The sequence below is a fragment of the Eucalyptus grandis genome, chromosome 3, assembly GCF_016545825.1.
Source record: "Eucalyptus grandis isolate ANBG69807.140 chromosome 3, ASM1654582v1, whole genome shotgun sequence".
NCBI classification, from domain to species: domain Eukaryota; kingdom Viridiplantae; phylum Streptophyta; class Magnoliopsida; order Myrtales; family Myrtaceae; genus Eucalyptus; species Eucalyptus grandis.
The window spans coordinates 5022057-5030244 of NC_052614.1; the positions used below are offsets into that span (position 1 = coordinate 5022057).

Consider the following 8188-nt stretch of genomic DNA (forward strand, 5'->3'; position numbering starts at 1 on the left):
GTAAACAATTCTCCCAATATTGCCCAACCCAGATTTAAAAATAAAAAATGAAAACATAAACGAACAAGTCAATTTACCTTAATACCACATTGGCCAATGATAATAGGGCCCAGGCTTCAGGACTAGCTCATCGTAGATCTTGACGGCAAGCCTCTGGCCTCTGCGATTCGCGGCAATTCTTGGTGCTACCGCCCTCTTCCTTGGGCACTCACTCAATTGTCAACTAAGTAGTATCAACACAGATATGCAACCCAAAGACGACACAATACGTCATTTTAAAAAAATAGCATTCGACATTGTAAGACGTTGTGTATTAAATAAATAGTTAAATATATGTGATAAATTATCATTTTTATGATTATTTTAATTAAATTAATTTGATTCGAATTTACAAATAAATAAATAAATAAATAGCATAGAATGAATTTACATTAACAATATTAATCCACAATTTGTTAATATTGTTCATTGTTTTAATTTGACTAATTCAACTCCAATCTGATTATCTATAAAACTTGGAGGAAAATAAACAAAGAATTCACATTCTAGACTCATGAGTCAAAGCATATCGGAAGAAAAGAGAAAAGAACGAACTTGAGAGGTGAACTATATGTCATGAAAATGAGAGTTAGAAGAGAAAAGAAAAGTATGTTTTTTTTCCTTTCCCTTTATTTTTTATTTATTATTTTTTTTACATATTTACATTTTGATCCGTCATTTATTGAAAAAAAAATTAAAATTAACTCGGGTATGTCAGAATTTCAAACTCAAATTTCAAACTCCCGACTTGCGTGTCAAAAAGTATCAGAGAGTTAACAAAGTGTCAAATTTTTTGACATTTGTTGACCAAGTATCAGACATATGTCAGAGTATTTGACACGATAGAAAAGCTCTCGAAGAGTGTCAGTGCTTCTTAAATTGTCAATCAGAACTTCACTAGGCCAGAGATGGAGAACTTCAAGTCGATGGTTGCAAGCGTGATCGCCTCTAGAGGAGGAAGACTAGTGTGAGATTTTGTAGGATCACTGCTAGCTATTTAAAAAGTTTAAGCTGTTATATGAATGCATGATTTAATATTTAATTATTCTAACACTTTCCCTCTGCTTAGTCTAGTCTTTTTTTTTTTTACTAGTATTAAGCGTGTGCATATTTAATTTGAGAAACAAATGAGATCTAGTAAGATTTGAACTCATGACTTACAATTTTGACACTTTGTGGAAGTATTGCTATCTATTCTAAAAGTTTAAACTATTTGATGAATACGTGATTTCATATTTAATTATTCTAACAACGAAGAGCTCGAACACAAAGAGTGACACCCGCAATCCTATCAAGTTCAAAATTCTGAGTGAGGTTGTTGTGACCTTCCCGAATAGGTGTCGAGGAAGTATAGGGTTAGAGATAATGTCGAATTGAATACTATCGCAACCTACCTCTCAAGGGGGCCATCATTGATGGAAATAGCTTTAGAAGTATTTGTTTATGAGATTAGTCGAATGATATGTACAAATGATGATCTTGGATGGACCATCATTTGCTAAAATTGCAAACGACTCATGAATCCCAAACGTAAACACTCCAAGTCCATACCTTACATGATGTTGGGAGTTTGATTCTCATTCAATTAATCCTATATGAATTCTATATAAGGAGTAGCCATTGGTTTATTGAAATCGGTTAGAAATGAAGTGAGATATGGGAGAATATCTAACTTTCCACGTAAATTAAAGATCTTGGAAATGAGGTGTTGGCCATCGATGCAGCATCCCAAGATCAACATAGTTAGAAACTCGAACATATTAGAGAAGAAGATGAAAATTTGAGTACCTGATTTGAAATCCATCATTTTTTATGCGGAATGATGGCAATTCAACGCTCAAGTTCTTCTCCTCTATAACCCTCGAATCTTGGCGCAATAAGACCAGCCTTCATGGCTTCCTTATGTGAGGTGAGAGTATGTTCGTAGAAGAATGAGGGTTAGATGAGGGCCTTTAAACCCATTTATAGAGTTTTCTGCTAGATCCCCTCATTACGATCGGGCCCAACTCGACCCATACAAGCCAAATCCATATTCGACTATTAAGAAACTTTATGTCTTATCTTATTAAACTAACCTTGTAATTGAAATGAAAAGAGCAAAAGCAACAACCTAGCATCATCTCTGAAAAGAAAAGGACATCCAAAATCTTATGGTAAAACCTTTAAGGCTTTTTAATTGGGTTTTATTTTTTATCAAAGGATTTTCACGTTTTCTTGGAAAGAGAAAATTACTCAAAACTAATTTTTAAGCTTTTTCCAAAGATTTATTTTTCTGAATTTTTCTGAATTTTCTAAATTTTTATGAATTTCTGGATATTCCAAATTTTTTATGAATTTCTTAATTTTTCATTAATTTTCTAAATTTTTAATATTTTTAATCTGGGAAAAGGACTCCTAATCGGGTCAGGAAACCGGCCCGAAAACAGGAATAACCCGGAACCTAATGGTTCGGGTAGGGTCTGATATTTGGGCCAGCCCTAATGACCGACCGGAACATATCAAATGGGCGCATTCGCCTCCAAGCCCGCGACCTTCGATTTATCTCTTTTTTATCCTCGGCCCAGCCCACCTCTGCACCGCGCACGGCCCGCAGTCTCTGACCTGGCCAACTGGATCCGACCCATTTTACGGGTCCGACCCGCCTACTATTATAACCTATTCTATATTCTTTTTCTTTTCCTACATCTTCTTCCTCCTGAAGCTTGCTTGCGCCCACTTCTCTGCAACTCACCCGAACCACCTTCCAGCTCCGGCGACGTCTCTTGTCCGGAGCTCGGGACACCGCCCTATGCCGGTTGCCCACACCGACCGGTGCGATTCTAACGTCACCAGACTTGCTCTGGGGACGAAGTTTGAGGCTATGAAGGTGTATATAAACAAAACCTAACAAATCTAGCAGAGAAATGACACAAATTCATATTAAACGAAGGGGAATGGATTGACTATGGTGGCCTGTAACCACGGGCTTCTCTGACGAGGTATGGATTTTTCCGGCGAAGGGGCACGTGCACACAACGTCGACTTGGACAGTAAACAACATGCCATATATCACATGAAAAACAAGATGTCAATGTCAAGGCAACAATATCAAAACGAATCACGCAAATAATGAAGATCTAAGCTCGGTTTTAAGGAGTCCAGTTCGGCTCTTCATTGAGGCATTTTATCGAACACGTGACGTGCAACCTAAAACATGAATTTCGTAGTCAACATAGAGGCACTTCCCGATCTAGAAACGATGTGCAGAAATTCTAATCATACTATTCAGCTACATATCAGTCCTATTCTATCCAAATTTTCTTGCGATTTCATTGCGCCAGTTTCATGCCTCCTTATCGGCCAAAACAGAGCATAAGCGGATTATAAGTGACCCATTAAATCAATCAGGGATTGTAGCTAATTGAATGAATCAATCTAGGATTATAATTGATTCATTATGATTCGCCTACGAGATTTTCCTTCCTTTTATTGTTCATATTCTGCACTATATAATGAACATTGTACATGTAATTAACACAATCTATAGTATAGAAATACAAAAGCTTCAATTCATTCTCAGTTCTTCTCCCTTTTTTTCATACGTGACATGATATCAGAGTGGTTTTTTTTGGCCTGGCTTCCGTGCACTTGTCATTGTTTTCCTCCCCGTCCAGTCTTCTATCTTTGTTGTTCCAGAACTCATTAACCTACAAAATAAGTTAGAATTCCAATGTAGGAATTAGTATTTGCAACCAAAACAAAAATGGATTAACAACCCTCTTATCAATACCATGCAGAACGATCAATTACCAGAGGAGAACCAAAATGTCGAACATTCGGTGATTGAGAACTTACCTCCACGTGCAAAACCTGGATCAAATCCAACTGCTGAGGCCATACGGCTCATGTCAAGCCAGGGGCAATTCGTCCAGGCCCAGCCCATTCATGACAACCTTTCCAAGCCCAGCCAAATCAGGGGCCACCCATTCCCCATTCCGGGCCAGACCATCCAATGGCTGCCTATGCAAGGTCCGTCCATCCCATGGTTTTATGGGCCGGTCCAAGCCACTATGTGGGCTGATTCATAACCAGATCAAGCCCAGAATTTTCAAGAGCCCATGAACCAAGGAAACTGAGAACACGTCCAGCCTAGGGAAGGCCCATCAGCTATGACTGGGGCAACCACGATCCCTGGGCCAAATTTTTTTTCATGCGGGTCAAGTTTCTAAACCGGGTACAATGGGTTTTAGGAGCAAATCCCTACCGGTTCTTCAATCTGGCTACGTGCTGTACCATGTTCCCGCCATCAGCAGTCGCCCGGAGTCCAGTGATTAGCTCTACACCACCATGGTCGATAGGCCAGAGTTGTGACTCATTACCCAGTAGCTGTCCAACCCCGATAACTACCATATTTGATTGCAGGAGTTTTGACGAGTATTAATTATCAAAGACAAAGATGGCTTTCTTGATAGAATGGTTCCAATTCTCTCCAACGAGCCCTTGGCATGACCAAGTTGTCCAAACTTGGATCGGGAATTGCATCGCTCCAGACGTCGCAACCAGACTTCCTCCAACGGAGAATTTGAAGAAAATGTGGTAAACCATTGAAGAGATGTGCAGGAAACTTGATCGAGCAAAAAAAATTTCATTGACTCAAGTGCTCTCGAAACTAAAATGAGGAAACATGACCGTTGAGGCTTGTTTCAACAAGCTCTCCGCTCTCTAGAATGAACTAGATATGACCGAGGAGAAGATTGAGGGATTGTAGTCCACTCTACAATAGTACTAGGCTATGAGAGAGAGAGAGAGAGGGGGGTAATGCGATTTCTCTTGATTTTGAACGATACCTACTTGTCGTTTCATACCCCAGTCTTGGCCATGGATCCGGTGCAGTTGTTTGGCTGGATCTATTAGCTTACTGTTTAGGAGGAGAGAAATGCCTTGCTACGTCAAAGCACACCAAGATTGGAGAAGGCACCCTGCTCGTAGCTCAAATGAATGCGCAATAGAGAGGGTTCGTAGGGAAGATACAAGCAGAGAGGCGGGGGGCGCTCGGTCTGGCGTTTAAGGAAGAAGAACCACGAAGCTTCAAGAAAGGCAACGCGGATGGCCCAAATTTTTATTGGACGGCTTGCGATAGGTCTTCTTTGCATCTCGATGGGATGACCCTCAAGAAGGCACGTCGGCTTCCAATTTTAAGCCATCCAATGGGTCTCCTTTGACCACGTCACTGCAAAGAGGAAGCGGACAAAACACAAAAGGGAAAAAAGCAATTCAGTGACTAAAGTGTCCACGTCATACAATAGACATAGTTGTTGGAAATTACATGAAAAGTATGGAGAAAAAGGAAAAAAAGGAAAAGAATTTTCCTATTTATCAGGTCATTGGGCCAAATGTTGACTCGTTGAATCAGCAAATTACTCATGATTAATTCCAGCAGCAAATGGAGGCTTTAACAAAATTGGAGATTTCAAAAGTGGACAAGCTTCTTAGGTACTTCTTATTGCTTGAACTCCATTTCAAATAATGCATGTATAATTGATTCAAGTGTTAGTGACCACATTATCTATAATACACATTTTTCCTACAAATCCATGACACTTTCGATTCCCTAATTTTAATACGTCTTCCAAATGGAAACATCACATATGTCACAAAAGTTGGCACCGTAATCGTCAGTCCCCTCATTACCATCCGAAACGTATTTTTATGTTTTGGATTTCCACTTCAATCGCATTTTTTTTTTCCAAAGTTCATGAGGATAATTCCTGTTGAGTTTTCTTCAATTTTGATAACTGTTTCTTTCAGGCCATTTTGATTGGTAGACCGATAGGTTTGGGAAATATCTCACAAGAACTATATTTTTGGACCATCTTTCCCAAAAAATTTGATTTGTCCTGTTTTTATTGAATAATTAATCCTGTTTTTATTGAATAATTAATCATTGTGTAATACTACTATCAATGATATAATTTCTCTTTCTCATCGGCGATTGGGTCATTGTGCTTTTTTTTTTTTTTTTCCACATCTCAATGTGAAATTTGCTCATTAGCAAAGCAGTCTCGTGCACCTTTTCCCACTAACAAATCTCATGCCACTAATATTTTCTCACTAATTCAAGCCAATGTTTGGGGGTCTTATCACACTCCACATCATGATGGTTCTCTTTTTTTCCCTACCATTATGAATGATTACTCTCGTGCCACGTGGGTCTTCCTTATGTAGTCCAAGAGTTAAGAACCTTCTCATTTAAAGTTTTTCCTTTCTCTATCACATAATCAATTCAAGAAATCGGTTTAGCATATTCGGACTGACAATAGGAAGGAATTCTTTAATGATGAATGTGCAAGGCTTTTTTCTTCTCATGGAATTCTATTTGAGAGTTCATGCACATACACCCCATGACAAAATGGGGTTGTTAGTGCAAATATCAACATCTTTTAGAAGTTGTGTGTGCCCTTATGTTCCAAGCTTTTATTCCAGAAAACTTTTGGGGTCATTGTGTAGTCATAGCAACTTATCTGATTAGTTGCATGCTAACCTGAATTTTTGGTTGAAGGACCCTCTTTAAATTGCTTTTTGGGAAGAAATCAGAGATTCATCATTTGAGATTCTTAGACTATTTATGCTATCCTACTACCTTAGGCCTTTGGGAGAAAATGGGTCCCCACGCCCTACAATGTATCTTCATGGGATATCTAACTCTTCAAAAGGGCTATTGTGTTCTTGAACCATCCTTGTAAGTAGAGATGTCATTTTCTATTAAGACATATTTCCTTTCCAGGATGAGGCATCTTGGCCTAAATGTTTTGGTTCGATATGCGGACATCGTCAATTCTTATCTAAGGAGGACTTATCTTCTCATTAGCAGTATGTTCATGTTCCACCTCCGGTTCATCCAATGGTGAATCCATAAATAGACACCATTGTTGATTCTTCAAATCTAGAACATTTGATCGAGGAATCTACCAAACATTTCAAAGAACTCTACCCCCTCTTCCATAGGCAATGCTGATGCTCCTATTGAACCTGAGCAAAGTTAGCACAACCCACCTCAGCAGTTCGGCCACATTATTTGGCCACCTACTTGGACTAAAGACTACGTGTGTGCTGCATTAAATTCACCAGCTACTCACTATCCAGTTTTTCTTCTGTTTCTTTTCATTAGTTGTCCTCGGACCATATATGTTGTATTAGCCATATTTCCGAGGGTAGAGAACCTTCTAGCTACAACGAAGTTGCCACTAACCCACGTTGGCAAAAGGCTATGGAAACAAAATTGCATGCCTTAATTGAAAATAAAACTTGGGACATTGTACCATTGTTGCCTCGTCGTAAACCAATTGGTTGCAAATGAGGTTTATAAGATAAAATATTGGGGCGATGGATCAGTTGAAAGATATAAAACTCGTTTAATGGTCAAGGCTTCATGCAACGAAAAGGCTTCAATTACCATGAAACCTTTTCTCCTGTGATGAAGGATGTCATGGTTTGCTCTTTTCTGTAAATTGCTGCCTTTTGTGACTAACCATTACATCAAATGGATGTTCACAATGCTTTTTTTTTTTTTTCATGGCGATTTAGATGAAGAAATATATATAAAACTTCAGCAAGGTTTATGGAGAGATGCGGAGTCTAGAGCATGCGGTCTTCACAAATCCTTCTATGGTCTCAAGTAAGCTTCTCAATAATGGTATGCAAAATTTACTATTGCACTTATGATAGTCGATTTTAGTCAATCTAGACATGATTATGCTCTATTTACATGGACAAGATGTATGCCATATATTTATCTAATGATATACATTGACATATTGATCATGGGAAATAATGAATCTGCTATCAAGAATCTAAAATAATATATGCATTCAATTTTCCGCATTAAAGATTGGGGATCATAATATGGAAATGACAGCCAACTATGACATGAATTATGCCACTTGTCCCATGAACTGAAGTTCAATTACTAGATTCTATATTAAAATAGGATAATTGTTGCTTTCATGATAAACAAAGAAATAGTCTATTGTATCCCTGTCATCAAATAAAGTTGAATATCGAGCTATTGCTGAAATCGTTTGTGAAACAGTTTAGATATGAGGCTTACTTCTGAACACAAGGGTACAAGTAAAGGGACTGGCACGGCTGTTTTGTGATAATGACGTAACAC

The 8188-nt window shown here is 38.4% G+C and overlaps 1 long non-coding RNA gene across 1 annotated transcript; it reads right to left on the reverse strand.

Annotated features, from left to right (window-relative positions):
- Positions 1–3444: 3444 nt before the first annotated feature.
- LOC120291091 lies at positions 3445–5067 on the reverse strand. The gene is made up of 2 exons (XR_005548932.1): positions 3874–5067; positions 3445–3725 (listed from the first exon to the last, which is right to left on the reverse strand). It is a non-coding gene; the product is annotated as an uncharacterized LOC120291091 (long non-coding RNA).
- Positions 5068–8188: the final 3121 nt, after the last annotated feature.